The sequence below is a fragment of the Tympanuchus pallidicinctus genome, unplaced genomic scaffold (genome assembly GCF_026119805.1).
Source record: "Tympanuchus pallidicinctus isolate F22 unplaced genomic scaffold, pur_lepc_1.0 scaffold22, whole genome shotgun sequence".
Taxonomy (NCBI): domain Eukaryota; kingdom Metazoa; phylum Chordata; class Aves; order Galliformes; family Phasianidae; genus Tympanuchus; species Tympanuchus pallidicinctus.
This window is the reverse complement of record NW_026294739.1, coordinates 11,657,293-11,670,629: the sequence shown is the minus strand read 5'-3', so window position 1 is coordinate 11,670,629 and position 13,337 is coordinate 11,657,293. Positions and strand designations below refer to the sequence as shown.

At 39.8% G+C, this 13,337-nt stretch overlaps 1 long non-coding RNA gene across 1 annotated transcript in view; it reads left to right on the top strand.

Annotated features, from left to right (window-relative positions):
• Positions 1–11,496: 11,496 nt before the first annotated feature.
• LOC128082575 (uncharacterized) overlaps positions 11,497–13,337 on the top strand; it is a 90,528-nt gene continuing 88,687 nt past the window's right edge. The window contains exon 1 of the long non-coding RNA XR_008207726.1: positions 11,497–11,554. This is a non-coding gene — a long non-coding RNA (uncharacterized LOC128082575). The remainder of the gene's footprint in view (positions 11,555–13,337) is intronic.

The window sequence follows — 13,337 nt, the reverse complement described above, 5'->3', positions numbered from 1 at the left end:
CAGTCGTACCCTTTGTTACCTTCCATCAGTACAGGTTGGGGGATGACCTGCTGGAGGGGAACTCTGCGGAGAGGGACCTGGGTGTCCTGGTGGACGACAGGTTGGCCATGAGCCAGCAGTGTGCCCTTGTGGCCAAGAGGGCCAATGGCATCCTGGGGTGCATTAAAAAGAGCGTGGCCAGCAGGTCGAGGGAGGTGATCCTCCCCCTCTACTCTGCCCTGGTAAGGCCTCATCTGGAGCACTGTGTCCAGTTCTGGGCTCCCCAGTACAAAAAAGACAGGGATCTCTTGGAAAGAGTCCAGCGGAGGGCCACGAAGATGGTGAAGGGCCTGGAGCATCTCTCTTATGAAGAAAGGCTGAGTGAACTGGGTCTGTTCAGCCTTGAGAAAAGAAGACTGAGAGGGGACCTGATCCAGATCTATAAGTATCTAAGGTGTGGGGGGCAGAATGGCGAGGCCAGACTGTTTTCAGTGGTGAGAGGAGACAGGACAAGGGGAAATGGCCGGAAACTGGCAGCATAGGAAGTTCTGCACAAATATGCGCAAGAACTTCTTTACAGTGAGGTGACGGAGCACTGGAACAGGCTGCCCAGGGAGGTGGTGGAGTCTCCTTCTCTGGAGATGTTCAAGACCTGCCTGGATGCCTTCCTGTGTGACCTGCTGTAGGGAACCTGCTTTGGCAGGGGGGTTGGACTCGATGATCTCTGGAGGTCCCTTCCAACCCCTACAATTCTGTGATCCTGTGATCCTTGTGCTTTCCGAAAGCCATGGAGAAAGTAGATGATCACGGTACTTCTACTGGAATAAAATAAGATTTTTTTAAAAAGATGCCTGTAAAATTGAATGTGGGTCTTTGTTTATTTCACCTCTGGAGGATATTCTTATGATACAAGATGCAATTTTGTGTAAATTAGGGAAAATCTCCTCATTACCAGAAGTTTTGTGTATGGAACCTTAGTAACAGGATTTTAATATGATGAGTGCTGAAACGTGCTTGCTACATATATAAAAATATGTCTTTAAGGAACATCCAGTGAATAATAGATTTGATGACTGGAATTCAGTTTTCATTGAACTGTCATAAATAAAGAGCCTTCTTCCTACCAGAATGGATTGAGATGCAGAAGAGGCTTCAGGGAGCTGGCTTTATTTCACTCCTTGTGTTAGATCAAACAGCTCTCATTATGAAGGTTACTGGATACCTCTTCCAGTTGCAATATTTATTAAGATCACTGGTACTGTACTGAGAATAAATTGTTTAAAACTCTACTTGTACCACAAAATAGGGTTCCTTTAAAAGCCTCCAGTTTTTAGTAATATGACTGCAACCTCTTGAATCTGAATCTTTTAGTAGTGTGGGCTTCTTCACATCTTCATACATTTTTTAAAAAATACAATAATGACAAGTTGAAAATAATTTTCTTTGTTGAGAGCTGATGTTCCATACGTAGATCCCCGTGTCCTGTCCTGTGAGGTTGGTGAGGTTGCTTCTACTCACTGTACTCTTTCATATGTATTTCTGATTTGTTTTATATGTATTTCTGATTTGTTTTCCGTGTGTTGCTTATTTCAGGGAATTGATTGTGCTTTTGCACATAGAATATAGCTCTACAGAAAGCAAGTAATTCAGACATAGATCTGCTGTACCAGAAACCGCTGTGTGTTCTGGTAGCAAGATGATCTGAGTACTCTGAGGGTTTGCAAACCCTTTTTTAGGAACATTTCTCACCCATGGACACTCCTTTTACCATTATGAGTTTTTCAGTCACATCCTGTTTTCAAATCTAAACATTTCCTCAGAAGAGGGGCCAGGAATTGATCCCGAGTTGCTGCATCTATTATTTAGAAGTTGTAATTTTCTTTTGTCAAGGAACTGCATTTTCAGTGTGTGTTCCCTTGCTATTTATCACAACTGAAAGTTAATGGGAAAGATTAAGAAAAATTTTTTTTGAAGAAAAGATAAACACAGTGAGTCTTGCTATCCTCCTCTTGATCCCAGATCTGTACAGATGCACAAGGAATGTTAGTGGTCATCTTTTAGGAACAGGACTGTATGTTGGTGCTGTCATCCATTCTTTGTGTGAGACTGTTGGAGATCATAAGGTTTTGCTAAGTCTAGAAGCCTCTGCTTGGGGCAGTATGTATTCATGTATGGCAGACAGTGAGAGAGTGGGAGAGGCAGAAGTGTCTTTTGGGACCAGAGATAGAGGTCATTTATATAAACTTTTGAACAGCAGTGCTGCTAATATCCGCAAGGTCTGCCTGTCCAGAACTATGGAAATTTACATTATTATTATTTTTTTATTACGAGGTCCTTGAATAATTAAGATAGTTAATCTCTTTCCAGGAAACTATACACTTTAGCTTCTAGTCAATCTCAGCTGTATGCTTTAATTGTATCTCCTATAATCATTATGGAGTACTGAAAAAGGGAGAGTGAAAAATGTGAAGACTCCAAGGAGGCTACTGTTTCAAAACTCAATGTTTTCTTAACGCTAGAGTTTAACTGGTTTTGGTTTGGGAGATCAGTTGTAGATTTTTTTTTAATTAATTAAATTAAATTAACTTCTACTGTGAATGTAGGAAGCTGAAATGGATTGAAAGTGTGTAACATCTTAGAGTGATAGCGTCCTAGAATGGCTTGGGTTGAAAGGGACCTTAAAGACCTGAAAGTTCCAACCCACCACCGTTGACCCCCAGCAGATCAAGCAACTCAAGGTACCATTCGACCTAGCCTTGAATGTCTCCAGGAAGTGGGCATCTTTTTTTTAAAGCTTATAAAATACTGTGATGATGTACTTATTTTTTCTATCTAGATGGGATTTTGCCAGGTTGTTAGTTTAATAACAGTAACTGCTTTGAGGGTTTGGACTATTGAGTTTAGAGACAGATATAGTGTGTAATGGGCAGGGGTGCAGGAGTTGCAATTCAGGGGGCATCAAGGGCAGAGGAGTTGTGGGTGTACATCAAGTGCCATGTGGCCAGGGTGCTGCCACTGCTATTGGAGAAGTAATCATTAGGTAGGAAGGGACCTTAAACATCATCTAGTTCAAACCCTGCCTTGGACAAGGACAGACCAGGTTGCTCATAGCCCTATCCAATCTGGACTTGAGCACTGCCATAGAATATTAGATGGCACTATGGGCAGGGGTGGCATGGAAACTTAGACTTTTCTTTGTGCCCAGAGTAAATATGTGTTTGATGAAACTGTCAGGTCACCAGAGTATTGCAGAACTCTGGTCCTCCTCCCAAAGTTCTTTCTGCAACAGAAGGAGGTCGTTTGCCTCAATGCAAACTTCTTGTCCTCCTTCAAATCTCAGGGCTTCCAGAGGACTGAGACAATCTCTAGGATGCTGAGGTGGCAGAGCCCTGTTGTTTTTTACAGACCTAGGAACAGAAAGAGGTAGAGATGTCTTTCTGAAACTGGGACCTACCTCAGCAGCAAGTGTTGGGTGCTTGGGTGCTCACTGCTGGGAAGCAAGATCTGAGCCAGAGGAGCCCAGATGCTGACAAGGCAGCAGTCAAGGCTGGGCTGGGCTCCCTAAACTGAGCTCATTCTGCTCTGCAGTTGCTTCTTAAGGGTTTGTGACACGAAGTTCATGTTCTTGGTCAGCAATGTTGAAATAAGGTACTATTCAACGAACACATGCTCTTTCCTCATTTCTGTGGCTGCTCTTGCCTGACAGAGCTCTGATGCTGTCTGGCCACTGAATGCTGGCATGGGCCAACTGTGCGGGGTGTGAATAGAATGTAGGAAGCCTGGATCTGCTGCTCCAGCACTGCACAGTTCTGCATAGCTGCAGGAGCTGGTGCAGGGTTGGCAGCTCCAAAAACCAGATACCACTCTTCTCACGTGGTTTGTGACCAAGTAGGATATAAAACTGGCTCTGGTTTGCTAGACTCATGATTTATGTTAATGCTGAAGTGGGTAGGAATGAAGATATTTTAACTGCAGGATGTGTTTCCTTCCTGTATTACTTTTCTTTATCTTCCTTATTTGTTTTTCTTATTCATGTCAAAACCTGGTGTTTGTTTAAATGAATGAAGTACAGTCTTGATAAGGAACCTTCTATTCTTGCTGCCTTCCACCTGACTGGGCAGGGAAGGCCAAGACAAGCCATCTTATGAGAGCCCCACAGAAATTTTACTCTGGTAAAAATGTTCTGTTTTTGAGGAAATGGTATTTGGAGCCCTTTATTTGTCCAAATGTGTTGCTACACTTCTGTAAATCAGTCTTTTCTGCTCAGACTCACAGGACTTACTTTTTCATGCAGGCGCATACATTGTGCAGCTTGGCTTCATTATTTTTATTTGTCCCTATGGACGTTCACCCATTCCACATGATCATGCCAATGTTCTTTCTGTGAACTGTCAGCAAAACATACTTTAAATGTTTTCTAGAATGCTACTTGCCATAAAAACAAAATTGCACAGATCATATCATTCAAAGTAAGGTTTTTCTACAAAATGCAGCATGTGACACAGTGAACGCTGAATGCGAAAAAGATTTAAAAGCCTTTGAAGATTGACTCAGATTTATCAATTATTCTCATGTCTATTTCAGACCCTATTTCAATCACTACACAATATGCCATTGGCATAATTTATGTTTTAGATGAGAGAAGGGCAGAATTTGAGCCAAGAAGTGTTCCTGTAGAAGGAAATAAGTTTAAATTCCTTCGGGCTGGAAGCAGTGGTTTGGAGAGGTTTTGGGATTTATTCTCAGTATGTGATACTACGTGTGAACTGAATTGAGTTCTGCTAACAGAAGAGCACATTTTAGCCATTTGTTTACTCTTTCTTTGAGTAAATTCACCTTATTGAAGGAAACTTAATGTAAAAATGATGTTCAACATAGATATGAGGTAAAATTTGAAAGGAGCATATTAAATATGGAAATGGAGAAATCTAAGCTTTAACATTGGTAGCAATTTCAGAGTATGTCTGGTTCTTTAGTTGTGCACTAGAAAAGGATAGTTGGAAACCTGCTGTCAGCATGTTAATGATTTACTGCTCTTAGAGGTCCTAAGAAATATCCCTTTTAATTTCTAACTCATCATAAAATTATCAGTTTCTGGAAAAGGCTGTGGTTATGGGGAAGCAAGCTGTTGTTTGCATGGCTTAATCATCCCTGAAAAATGGATTTGGACTAATGAGTAATTAGTAATTTTTAAAATGTTTTTTTTTTTTCAAAACAACAAACAAGACTTCCCATTGTGGTAAACTTAAAAACAGTACATATTCATAAAAACACATTTATACTTCGGAATGAGAGGAGAAGCAAAGATTAGCGTTGGAGTTGGCCTCCAATTCTTGTTGGACCTAATCACTGAGATTAAAATTTAATGGAGAGGGTGCAGTGTTATCAGCGATAATTACTGTGTAAAAAACCTCTCCTAACTATGGAAAGGCTTAGAACTCAATTTTACTCTGAAAATTTTTAATTTGCAGAGAACCACACTTAGAAGACCCCCTTAACATTATTTTCTGTGCTGTTTGAACTAAACAGAATTACATAAAGATGAATTTTCTTTGTGCAGATTGCTTGTAGGAAACACTGTTTTATACTACAGGAAATTTTTGCTGCTTCTGAGTAAGAAATTCAAACAATAGGAGAGTAAAAGATGGTATTTTAAAAACACGGGGCTATTAAAGAACCTCTTTTGGTTCTTGACACAAAACCTTTTTTTTTTTTTTCCTCATCAGAGTATTTAAGAGCAAGGATGATAACTGTCATAGTTGTGGCCGAACACCCTGTGTTCCAGGCACTTACCAGTTATCAGCCCAACCCTTCCCGATTTCTGTGGGATAAAACTGGACAGGGCAGAAGTAGCTGCTGTCATCCACTGGGGAGTTCAGCCACTTAATTGCTCAGTAACTTGCTGGACATCCTGCTGTCTCATGCCGAGAGCAGTGCTGTCTGTACACCATTGTGATCTGAGAATCAGTACGTTCTAGTTAAATTACTGAAAGCAAGAATTCTGTGAAATAAGATAAGAAATAGCTAAATTCCATTACTTGTCAGCTTGATATTACTTAAAATAAGTGTAAGTTTCTGAGTTTTCTATTGCAGAAGTAATCCTTCCTCACATGTCTGTCACTTCTGTGAAAATCTAGTTGAAAAACCCAGTATGGTACTGAAAACTGTGTAGGAACTGCAGAGCCGAAGAGCCTGGCATTTTGTTGCCTTGCATCACTACTTACACCTGCACAGACTGGGTGTACTGTCCTAGAACAGAAAAAGAAGATACAATTCCCACTGTACACATTCGTAGAGAGTGGGAGCTACCATTTTGCACATTTCAAAACGTATGTTTGTCCTGAACTTAGGCAAATAGCTGGGCTCTCTTGGAAAATACTGGCCTGCAAGGACTGGGTTAATTTGGAAGGTGATAATGTAGAGCTCTTGCGTATTATAATAATTGTGAAATAAAATGTGGCGTAATATAGGATAATATGTAAAATAAGGAATATTTTTTACCTTTAAAAGTACATCATTTCTTTATTGAAGCAACTTACCTGATCGGAATGATTCTACCATTGTTCATTAATGATCATTAATGAGAATTTCCCTTTTAGTAGTGTATGTAAAGAGACTTCACTATGTTTACATAGCACATGTGACTAGTATAAAATATGAACTCTGACTGATTACCTTGTATTGATAAGATCTTCGTGCTTTTGTGAAGGTCCTTGACAGTTTTCTGACTCCCCTGAATAGCATGAAGGTATCCTTGCTGTATCACCTCCTTCTGGGACACTCAAGATTGCCTCTACAAAGTCACCTCTACAAAACCAGTGCAGTTGAAGGGTTGTAACAGCAAGGAAGTTACAACCCTTCAACAACACTGGTTTTACAAATTCATTTTTCTAAAAACTGAATGTCTTGATCAGCTTGTAGTTTTCAAACACTCCAACGGTTTTGAGTATTTCCATTGGAGCCAGAACTTCGGGCTTGGTCTGAATTCAGAAGGTATAAATGCAGCACAGATATCCAAAGATTTGGGCATTTGACATACATTGTGAAGTCCCTCTGGTGCAGAGTTGGAAGGGCACCTGGGTGAACAAACAGGAGCTCCCCTCTCGTTTGCAAGATTCTGTGTGGCTATAGATGGGAGAAAATACTTCTGTTGTGCTTATCTCTGCCCCACCACCAGACATTGAAGTACTGCATTAAAAATGTGGGGAAGCACTGCTGGGGCAAAGAATGAGGGGTTAAGGTTAGTTAATGTAGGTAACTATTCCACTTGGTCCCGTTTTTCTTCATGGTTAATGAAATACAAGAGGACCTAGTAACTTTTTTTCCTGATGTTGTCTCTTAATGATCCCAAGAATCATCATATTTATTTATATGATTACATATATTTTAAAGGCCTAATTTAGGAGGCTGCTTTCCTTACTTAATTTTGAGCACAGCACACTCTCCCCCCTATTACTCAGTCATTATCTCCTAGAGCTCTCAGTCAGCCCAGCCAGGGCGAGGTGCACTTTTGACACTCCTGTTCCATAGCTTTCAGATGTTTTCTGCTTGTACTGTGTTTGGGAGCCAGGTTGTTTATTCTGTTTTTCAAAAAAGTAAAATTAGTTCCAAGGAAACCTTAATGAATGGTGAGAACATGTTAGCTTGTACATAATTCAGATGGTTTTAGCTTGTTTGCTGTGATGCTAATTTGCAGTGGGCTGGAATGATTTATTAAGCGATCTAGGTAAAAACGAGAATGAGAACAACAGCCCACTAACAGGAAAGTAGTATGGCTACAAGGCTTTTTTGTATGTGTACGTGTGTTTATTGAATGGATTTATGTTATTAAGCCTTTAACACCAGTCAGTAGCAGCATTTAGGATTCTTTGATACTTAGAAAATATGAGTTCCAGAGTATAAATGATGGTTTCTTAAAGCCTTGCTTAGCATACATACAAAGGAACAGAAATATGTCTGTATATGCTTATATTCTTTGTATATTTACCTAAGAATATGTAAAAGAGCATGTGATATGATTTTTTTTTTTTTTTTTTTTTTTTTTTTTAATCCGAAGAATGGTTTTATATTTTCCTGCAGTTAACTTTCAAAGCAGGATCCTGGGTTAGGAGGAGGATGAACCTGATCCAGGTGACTTGTGTTCTTAATTTTCTCCTCTGTATGTAAAGGGTCAGGCTCATTCCGAGTTACACAGTCATTAGATGTTGAAATCATCTAATACATGATATTCACATATTGTAATACTGCTAAAATCAAAATACCAGCACAAAGACACACGCATGTCCTCTTAGAAACATATTGGATGAAATATGTATACTTCCTGCAGGTAAGCGAGGAGCGTGGCTGTATTTATGAATACTTTTAGTCATTCAAATCAGTTTTCAGAGGAGGCTGGTAATGAGATTGTATTTCACTTGTTCACTATTCCTATTCAGTCTGGAGTGAGTATTCCTGACCAGTCTGTAAGGATTTGGATAACTTTTGTCTGAAGGAAGAGCTGCTAAATGCCCACTGAAGGAATGCAAAATACTCTGAACAATTGTCATAAAAGATACTGACTCCTTGCTGTGATGTGCAATTCTAAACCCAAGTCCTTTCAAAGCAAGAAATAACTGCAGTGAATTGGAACTATCTTTTGAAGCTTTGTGTGGGAGCGGCAGGTACATGTCATTGCTGAGACTGCAGTAAACAATTGATGGGCGTGAGGAACCTGCACGCTTTTTTCAAGAACTAGTATTTTTCTGCAGTGTTTAGATAGATTTTTAGTTTTGAATACAGATCTATAACCTCAAGAAATTTACCTCAACGTTAGTGCAACTTGACCAAAAACAATTTCTGTTCTTGTATAATTAGATTAAGAAAAAAAAAATAAATCCATACAGGAAAGTGAAGCTATTTGATATAATAATTCTTTATCACCTCACAGAATCAGCAACATTCTTGATAATTTTCCTTGTATCTGAGCAACATGAAATCAGCACAGTACTTAGTTCCAAAGTTTAGAGCCAACACATATCAATACTGTCTCTCGATACTGTACTTGTTTTCTAGCTCAACCATTTATTTCTGTAGGCGTGCTGAAGGAAAAGCCAGCTCTGATTTGGAGTCAGGTGGAAAGGCCTGGTCCTAGGAAGGACCTGGTGCTTTCTTAGAAGTTACAACTGTAGCAAACTGTACGGGATTGCAAGTGGAGAAGTGAGCTGGCAGCAGGGCTTTCTGGCACCTCGTTAGCAGGTCTCATTTTCATTACTAGCACTTCAGAGAGGTCAGAATTTAAGGATGTTCTGACTTTTCTTCCCTTGCACCACTTCCCTACCCTTTCTTCATTTAGGGAGGTCTTGCAAGATTTGTCTGCTTCTGTGCATTGTTTTGGGATCTCCTCTGCTTGTGTGCATTGTTTTGTGTAGAAAAGCTTATTAAAGCAAAAGTATTGTGGAAAAGTATAATAAGGAGGAAATGAAAGAGAAGAAAGAACATCACTAATGCCTGTCTTCACAGACTGCCAGTAAAATAGTCTCTTGTGTTTTTCAGTTATTCTTTGGAGCTCTATTGCCTTAAAGTTGAATGGGGATCTATTACTCTAATGTAAGTTCTTTTTCCTCATCGTTTTCTTCTGTATTATAGCTGAGAGAAAAGAGTAACAAATGCCAAACAGCTTTTCAGGGCTGATCGGGTTGAAAATGAACACCCAAATACCAGTGTCAGGTGCTTTTGAATTGCCCCCAGGTGTATGGATTAAATTAGGGAAAATGAAAAGAAAGCAGTTTGTGTTGTTTCAGCTGAGTGGCAACGTGCCCTCCCTTCTGGATGTGCTGCCTTTGAGAAATAGAGCTTAAGGAAAACGTGAGCAAAATGAAAGGACAGAAGTGCTATCCAGAAGGTTTCTCCCTGTTTGTAGTGATGTATGTCTGCATTTCTGGAACTGGGGAAACTCAGAGTAAAAATGAGAGTTTAGCTAGGTGTGGTAAGATGTAATTGAAAGGAACCTATACAGAGACTAGGACAGCTGGTCACAGAGGGAGATGGAACAGGCTGCCCTGGGTAGGAGGCTCCACAAACTGGAAATTATGATTATTTTTTTCTCTCCTCTGCCATTTTTTTTCCTTTGTTTTGCTGAAATCACTCCAATGCTTACAACATTCTATCCCCAGTCTTTCTAAGATTCATTTTGAGCCTTTTTTGGGGGGAGACTTTTGTTCAAACAGCAAGTGCTTGCAAATGCAGTGGAACAACACTCCATCTCAGTTTTCTCATCTGTGACTTGCTTTTTTTTTTTTTTTTTTTTTTTTTTTGCATTCCTCCATCACCTGAAATATAGTCCATAGTCTAGAAGAAACAAGTTTGCTTTGAGGGAAACTCTTAATTCTGTTTAGGTTAAGTAAATGTGGTATCATGAGATTTAACTGCTTTTGCCTAGTGAAAGCCATAAGTCAGAATTGAAATGCAGCTGTAGGCAAAACTGAATTTAGTAGAACAAAATTGGCAGAAACAAATAGCAACAGGATTTTATTTAAAACATTATTTTGTCTTTAAAAAACAAAAAGGTGGTGATAATTGGTCTGGAATAAAATATGAAGATAAAAAAACCCCAAACTATCAAAACATTGCTAACAAGAATATCTGCTTAGAGAATCATCAGTCATTTGGACATCTAAATTCTGTCACATGTAATTGCCATTTCCTTAAATTCAGAATACAGAAGTTGCACAAACATAAATATGGCATGTTCCTATTTCTTGTGGCAGGAATCTCTGGAAAGAAAAACTGAACCAGTGCATATTTGTTTCATGCTGTTCTGTGTGGTCTCTGGGATGCCTGCAATTGCTGACAGATCACTGTTCTGGCTTCTTTTTTGTGTGTGTATATGTTTGTGTTGATCTGTATATCTTTTTCTTTTGTTCACCTTACATGCTGCTTTATAGAGAATGTGGGAGGTTCCTGTAGTGTTGTTTTTAAAGGTGCCTCACCTTTTTGCTGGCCAACTGCTTAGATGAAAAGAGATAACATCACAATGGAGCTGCAAATTAATCCTGTGGGGCTGTGACTAGAGAACTGATTTAGCTCAGATGTCACATAAGAAAGGTAATTCACGTGGCAGATTTTGTTTGAAGTAGATTTTTGTTTCAAGCTGCAAAATTGTTTAAAAATCCGGAGGTGTCAGGCAGTTTTGCTTAAATACAACCAGAGGACACAGAGATGGCAACTGGGGGGCAAAAATGTTTTAAATGCATAAAAGGTTACAGAAAGGATTTGGAAGATGAGACAAAGAATGTGTCAATACCACGGACTTTGAGCAGGCAGGTTAATCTTCTCTCCCCTCACTACTGACTAGACAAAGCAATGCTAAACGTCTATAAGAGTCTTTGTATCAGAAATGCTGAGTCACACTTGACGCACTGATTGAGCACCTGGTGGGAAGGCAGGGCCAACCCAGGGAGCTCAGGTGCATGCAATGTACCTAAGTGATGGAAGGGGAGGAGCCAGAATGCACCCCTTCCCAGACCTCATTTAAGGGTTGGCAGGGGGAGGCAAAAGGATCTCGTCTGAAGGTCTGCATGCTTTAGGCCATTCAAAGGTAAGAAGCTTCTTTCCTTTGTTTCTGTGGTAGTTGAATTTGAGCAAGTCCTTGCTGTAGCTAAAGACCTTGCTGCTCTGCTGTTGTTGTTGTGCTTTCCATCATGTTACAGTCATGGGTAGGATTTATCTGGTATTTGGATTTGACTACTGAAACTTTTGCCTGGGTGAGCTGGATGCTTGAATTTTATTTTGGTAAGTAGTCACAAAAGGACTGATTTACATGGAGTGTGATGAGCTGTGCTGCACAGTGGGAGGAGCCCTAGCTGCTGGGGGTCACAGGGCACAATTGCTTTCTTTTGAAAGTGACAGAGCAGTGTGGTCTGAATGCTTAAAAAATAGCAGAATTGATTAATGTTCTTTTATGAGAAGGAGTAGAGAGGATAGAACGTCAGATGGTTACGACTCTTATGCAGCTGATATGGCTACAGAAAAGTGACAGGAATAGTTTACAGCAAGGTAGCCAAGGTGCAGCCATCTGCCTTGCTTTAAGAGTTAATAGGTGGAAAGGGAAGAAAAAAGAGAAACAAGATGAGTGTCTATTCTGACAACAGAAATGAAGTACAAAAAATAAAAGGACCTGTTCAGATCAAGTCACCATCTCGTGGAGGGTTGAGTGGGCTGAACTCCACCTGGGTGGAGAGAAGCCACAGCTGCAAGAAATTTGCTGATGGAAGCAAAGAAAACATGACTTGGATGTCAAGAGACTGAAAAAAAACAGGCTTTCTAAAAGTTGAGCTTATGAAGTACCAGTTCAAGAGGGGGAGAATAAAGAAGTAAAAAACCCAACAAAAATCAAGGAGGTTGGAGGGAAGGTAAATGTGTATCTGACAAATGTTTGGTGCTACTCACTGTGCTCTGTGTGTGTGAAAATGGCTCCCCCAGCCAGGTGTGAAGCCATTTAGACTCGGGGCAAACTTGCAAAAACTAATGAAGCTCTTTCCTGAAGTGCAATCTGTATGAGAAAAACATTTTAAAGGTGCATGAGCACTTGCAGAAGTGGGAGTGGTGATCCAGTTAAGAAATGAGGACATTAATCAAAAGTGCTGTGATTGCTATTGTGGTTTGGTTGTATTTTAATGAAGTTATTGCACTATAACCCTTACGTGTCTGGAATCTTAAAGTATAGCTAGTGATTCAGAACATAAATTCTAGTTGTTTTTTTTCTGAAAGATATCTCAAGAAAAACTGGCTAAATCCAAGCATTTTCTGTCAGCCATTTTAGTAGTTTGTTTTACCTGTGTAGTGATAACCACGTGATTGAGGAATATATAAGGTGCTACGTAATGTCCAAACCTTCCTATCAGAGGAAGCTTGGCTGTACATTCTTTTAACAGACTAATCATGTTCCTTCCTAACATTTACCAACGATTTTAATAGGTCCAGGAGTTTTCACCTCCTGTATTTTAGCCTTTTAGAGCTTGCTTTTATCTTTGTGGCTAATGGCTGTTACTCAGGTAGGCAGGAGAGCAGGGATTGCAATATTCTGCTAGCTCTTGTGCATGGATCCCTTATATAGGCTACAAATAAATTTCAAAATAGATCCAAGTTAATGCAATAAAGCTTGCTTCTGAACAAATGTGCTCTTGCTTGGAGAGTCCTGAACAAATCTGGATTTGGTCAGCAGATATTTATCCCAGGCACTTATGATGTGAGATTTGCCATAAGCCAGATGCACTGCACTCTCCACTGCTTTATTTTGGACAAATCTACATGTGCTTGTTTTGCTGACTAAAATTTACAGTCAAGCTTATGTTCCTTGTGTTCTCTCACCTTGATAAGTG